This window comes from Protomyctophum bolini (assembly GCF_963924005.1).
Source record: "Protomyctophum bolini genome assembly, chromosome: 11".
Lineage (NCBI taxonomy): Eukaryota > Metazoa > Chordata > Actinopteri > Myctophiformes > Myctophidae > Protomyctophum > Protomyctophum bolini.
In genome coordinates this window covers 26,647,384-26,653,846 of record NC_137872.1, presented here as the reverse complement: position 1 = coordinate 26,653,846, position 6,463 = coordinate 26,647,384, and positions in this window count along the sequence as shown.

Genomic DNA, 6,463 nt, shown 5'->3' with positions numbered 1-6,463 from the left:
TCAAGGGAGAGACGGCTATAGAACAATGGAGATGAAACATCATTTTTGGTCGGTGTCCAAAGTGCACTGCACAAGAAAACAGCTTATCTTTAGCAAAAAGAAACAGAAACAGATTTACTGTCACGTCACAGATTTACAAAGGAAAATAGTGGGTGAAATTAGTTTTTGTGCATAGTTCCCATCGTAGGCTATCGTCTTTCCATAGAAAAGAAAGGGAGGACTAAGACAAAAGGGGGGGGGGGGGGGGGGCAAGGGGGAAAGGACATAAAGAAAAGACACAAAACCTGAGATTAGGTATAAAGGTATACGTGAGCAGGTGTATACTGTGCAATATTAAGGACGTTAGTCAAGGTGCTATAAAAAGATGAAGACACAAAAGACAATAGCGATCATCAAGTTCACAAGATCTACAAGTTTTAGCCCATCTACAAACTCACAGCGGGTCATGATGCGATGCATTGTGAGCTTGTAGCTATTTTCAAAAGATTTGATATGATGCCTTGTGAAAAAGGGATGCATAATGACTTTTACGTTTGAAATGCACTGCATGCTTTATTGGTGGCAGTCACGTTGGTTCTCTCACCGTGAAAGTCAGCAGCGTGAGTGTAGCGAAGTGATTTGTGGGTCCATTCTAATCAAGCAACGTCTCTCTTGCACCAATCAGGGAACATATTCTTTAATTTGTATATTTATGGTAGTGAAACCAAACGGCTGCCCCATGTTAATTAGCCACGGTAAAGTATTTCATGATGTACTTGCAACAACATTGCTTTTTAATGAAGCATGCAGCCCACTACTGTTCCCCGGGCTAATGTTTATTTGAATCTCTTCGTCGTAATGAAACTCAGATGCCGCGATGTTTACACCGGGCAGAAATCAGCGAATTTATTTCTAATTTGCTTCAACAGGGCTCGGAGGTAAAAAGCGCCCAGAGTATATTTTCATTCCGGTATCTTACTTGCGCTGCGAATCATTATTTTTTCTAATTACGATGAAAAATAAAGTTTGTAATTATGCCATCTCCCTGTGTTTTAGGTCCATGCTGCCTGCTGCTGGGGGTGAGTTAGAGTACTGTGAACTCTGATGATCAACAGTCATTCAACTAGTTGTGAACTTGTGACACGTGAGTGCAGCCGAGAGACTACAGTATGTAGATCATTGTTCACTTCCAATTACATTTGTGTGATGCTTTAATACAGTGTTGTGGTTCTCAAACTTTTTCCTGTCAAGGACCCCCAAATGAATACTTCTATGCCTTTGCCCGCGTACCCCATTTGAAAGGATATGCCAAGGACCCCCATAAGGGAAGATTTCCATGGTTCTAGCAGTGATTTTCGACCATTTCAAGGACCCTCAGTTTGACATGCATTTATTAGAGTATGGACAGACCTCAATTTAATGGGATTTCTAACTCTGCATGGGACCCCAATTTATATAAATAAAATCACTGTTAATTTAACTCTGAGATTGTACAACTACAAATGGAACCAAATGGACCTGTCATGCTCCTTTTGGTTCCATTTGTACACTCTCTGAGTTACAGACCCATAAGGCTCCATTTGGGACCTAACTATCATTTAGCTGGGGACCCCCTGGAACTCCCTCAAGGACCCCTGGGGGAGGGGGGGTTTGTGCATGCCATTATTTATTAGTTTTTTTCCCCACAAAAAATACCAGAAATAGCCAATCTACAGAGTCACAACACATCGCATTGCAATATCAAAGGAAAGAGAGTCCTTTGTTAATCCTGTGAGGGAAATTCAGACACAGGGTTTAAGTGCATTGGTGTGTGGACTGGGCATAAGGCTAGGGTTTGATTGACCACCCCAGGTTATTTTGCCTTTAAACTTTATTCTTCACGTCTGTCCGTACTACTTCTTTATATCGCTCTTGTAGATTGACTATTTAAAGTATGTAGGGTGATATTAAGTATGTAGAATGTAGTGGTCATAATGCCAGTGATACTGCCATGCAGGCAGACACTGGTGAGGTCCCCCAGGGGAGTATGTTGTCTCCTACAGACACTGGTGAGGTTCTCCCAGGGGAGTATGATGTCTCCTACAGACACTCCTGTCATCCGGCAATTAGTCAAAGAGTAAATAATCACCCATCATGCACAGGAAATGCATGCGTCGGTCCCAAAGCCCCCGGGCAGCCCGAGATGGCCCGCTCCATGAATGGAGATATAAGTAAGAGTGAACACGTATTGTATGGTTTGAAATTTATCTTCAAAAAGGGAGACAATACGTCTTTTATTGTTAGTCCCCCCCTGCCGTGGGCCTCCAGATTCAAGTTCAATGCCACGGAATCAATAGGCTGAGGGACAGGGGCCCCTGTTGTCAGAAAGTCTAACAAGTGGGAGGGTGCACTTTCTGTGTGTGTGTGTGTGTGTGTGTGTGTGTGTGTGTGTGTGTGTGTGTGTGCGTGTGCGTGAGTGTGTGTGTGTGTGTGTGTGTGTGTGTGTGTGTGTGTGTGTGTGCGTGCATGTGGAGGGAGAGGAAGTGGCAGTGTTTGGAGGTCAGACCCAGAGGTTCCTCTTCTGATAAACAACACAAAAAAGCCGGAACTCGGTTCCTTTTTTATCGCGACTTCTTGCCTTCCAGTGAAATATGTGTGTGACCTCGGGCACTCCTTTTGGGCGTCAGGCAGCCAGTGAATCACACAGTGAGCAATTAAAAATGTAATAATCAGCAGACTAAAAGCGAGCGCGTCGGGCTGTATAGCTGTGCCATTGTTGCCATGCTCTAATACTTACTGACAGTCGTGGAAAAAGTGCTCAACTCTATCAATACTGCAATATAGACATTCTCTGTAGCAAGTAAAAGTCTGCATTCAAAATGTACTTGAGTAAAAGTACCAAAAGTTTAAAAAAAGTCTAATTTCTGTTCCGTTTTCGAATGTATAAAAATCTTTTGAAAATAGCCCATCTACAAGCTCACTGTGAGCTCGGCTATTTTCAAATGGTCTAAATGAATATAGGGCTGAAGTAGTATGTTAAAATGTTTTGTAATAATAATGAAAATCTAGTAACTAGTAACTAGTACAATATTTGCCTCTTGAGTTGTCGTGGAGTAGAAGTAGAAGTACTGGAAATTGGAAATACACATGTGTAAATACAAGAAAAGATACATTTGGTGTGTGTGTGTCTCCCCCCCGGGACCCAGACGTACAAAACTACATCATGGATTAACAACTTTATGTTGTTGCTGTCGGGTAGAAACCTCTTATCTCCATATTTTAATTTAAGTTAATGCCTTACTACTATACTATACGTACTGGAGCTTTTGAATTTGAATCATGAAAAGTGTATTACAGTTTTGGACATATGAGGTTTCCCCCCGACAGACGATTTCTAAATTAAATAAAATATCCGATCCACAAGCTCACAGCGAATCAAATTGTAGATCTGTTATTTTCACAATTTATTTAAAGTTATTGCAATTTATGAAATTATTTTGAAAAAAATGCTGTGTATTGATTGATTGATTTTTGAAAAAATGTAAAAAAATGTAGTAGTAATAAAAATAATAATAAAAACATATACAGGATATTTACTCGTTTTGTGTCCTCCGCGACTCACAAATGGGTCAACGATCCATTGTTTGGGAACCATTTTGCGCTAATACACTAGAGAGCAATACAGGAAAGCCTCCAACCAATATAGAAGGCTTCCTGTAGAAGCGAGGAACACACTAAACGTGTGGGATTTCATTCAGATTGGTCCAAGTATGAGTGTAATGTTTCCTGAGCATCCCCCCCGATGTTATGCTAGCGCTGTGATTATGTTGGCACCGTATTACCAGTAATAAAAAGTGTAATATAGAGTTTAAATGAAACTTTTCTGGGAAATTTCTTGTATTGTCTGTCTCTCTGTGATAGCCAGTGACGCTCTTGTGAAAGGATTTTATCCTGGCCTAACAGTGTCCAGTGTATTTTAAAAAACACTCCGTATTTTCACTGGCAGCCATTAACGTCGGCCCCCAAAAAATAAGGATCCGCTCGAGGGAGTTTCTTAATATTAAAGAAGCATGCATGACGCGGTGAATCGCATTTAGAGGCTAAAATAAATAACATAACTGAATGCTAAATATACCTGCAACGCCCTGACGATGAGACCGTTAACGAGCCATTGTGGCAGATTCTACAAATGATTTCTAAATCGGTGTTCTCAAGCGTTTTTGACTCCAAAAATTGATACACATTTGGCTACGGAAGCGCCCGCCCGCACTGCCCCATCCCACCCGCCCACAACCAGATTTGTGTTAAATAAATTCAAAATAATTAACTTTCAAGATTTTTTTGTAATTCTTTGAAAAAAAAGCAGGTGTACAAGCTGGAACGAAGTGACACGGTGTGAGCTTGTATATCTGCTACAAGCAGAGTCTACAGTGCAGCGGTCATCAACATGTCCGTACACGGACAAATATGTCTGTGGCAACGACTTGGTCTTTTTACACACCATCAGAATGTCTCCAGGTTTTCTTCAGAATATGTATGACACTTATTTATTTATTTCTCAAATATTTTATTTGCAAGGATTCCTTAACCAAATGGACCCGTAAGGGTCCATTTGTATACTATCAGAGTTACAGACCTGTTATGGTCATTCAGGGCTATCTTTTTATGTGCTTCATGGTAATATTATTGTCTGCTCATTTTGTATGTCCGTGGAAAACATGGCATTTTGACAAAAATGTCCACCCCAAGCCAGCATGGCAATGACCCTTGCTGCAGTCTACTCTAGACTCTAGACTAGAGTAGACTTCATGAGTCCTAGTCTAGACTAGAGTCTAGACTCTAGAGGACTCCGAATAATAACGTTGTCTTTCCCCCCTCCCCTTCTTCTCCTGATTCATACAACAGAAACCGATACAAGGAAAGCAGTCGTGGTTTTCCTGACGGGGGAAAAAGCGAGCCATCGGCCACGGCCAGCGTGTTATACCATCAGCAAATAAAACACACTGCTGCTGATTGCTGCCCGCAAGAACCTTCACATTGTTTTAAAGAAGCAAAACGTTTTGTATTTAATTATGATGGTTCCCCCCCTGGTCATTCAGAATGATATGCTGTGCACAGCAGTGGTTATGAGAGCAACAGTGGAAGGTACATTTAAAGTACATTTAATCAAACTACCCAAATACAATTTTGAGGTACATTTACTTTGCTTGACCATCGATCAATACTTTTATACTTCGACTCCACTACATCTCAGAGGCAATTATAGTACTTTTACTTTACATTATTTGAAGTTACCTACTTAGATAGATTTAGATTATTACTTCAAATCAAACATTAACTAATAAATACCTATTTTATGTTTTGTTAAGCTTGACACATTTTTCTTTTTTTACAAATTTCATTACTTTGGTACTGTAAGTATATTTTGATGCTTTTGTACCATACTTGCTCGAGTAAAATTATGCCCTGAGGGACTCCGTTAAACCATATGGGGTTTAACCCATGAAAGTGCCTGTGTCATTTTAGAGTTTTGCGTTGCCTATTTAAAAAAACAGCATATATACAAGCTCACAGCACATCAGCATATCTATAATAGCATATCTGCTATTTTTTTACCTCCCCCGGGGCAGACACCTAAACCTAACCCCAACTCTATCCCGACCCCCAGCGCATCTCGGACCAATGCTCCGTCGGATCATAGTATGCCTCCACACACACACACACACACACACACACACACACACACACACACACACACACACACACACACACACACACACACACACACACACACACACACACACACACACACACACACACACACACACACACACACACACACACACACACACACACACACACACACACACACAAACACAATGAGAAGTGTGAGAACCATGCAGTGATCTAGAAGGCATTTGCAGAATCGTTCTCGAGTACTTCTTCCACCAATGGTGGTTAGGAGACAGCCCTATAGAATGAATCACTCATAACTGGCTGTCTGGAAGACTGATCCTGTAAGTGCTCCAAGACAGTGGCCCACATGTGTCTGAGAGAGAGAGAGAGCGCTTTGGCCTCCTGCCCACAACGCTATTCTGTCTGGAGGATAAATATTCAGGAGCAAAAGGCTGTTAAGTGAGTGACGCACCATCCTGATTCATGTTGTGTGTCGCGTGACGAAAAAAAGACGATCTACTAGCTCACAATGCATTGCGGACGAGAGGTGTTGAGAGCTTGTAGATCGAGGCATGAGTGCGTGGGTGCGTGCGTGTGTGCGTAGCGTGCACGTGCGTGCGTGCGTACACACGGGAGAGTTTCGAATGCACAACTGCAGACCTATGTTCCATCTCACATTTGTAACTGTGGTCGTTTTATTAATACCTTGGTGGAGGAAACCTACACGAAAGAGAAACGCATAGGTTTCAGTCATTATTAAAAGTAAACACAGGGAACAACCGCAAATTACTTCCAAAATAGCAAAAGTATGTTTTTCCACTGGGTAGCA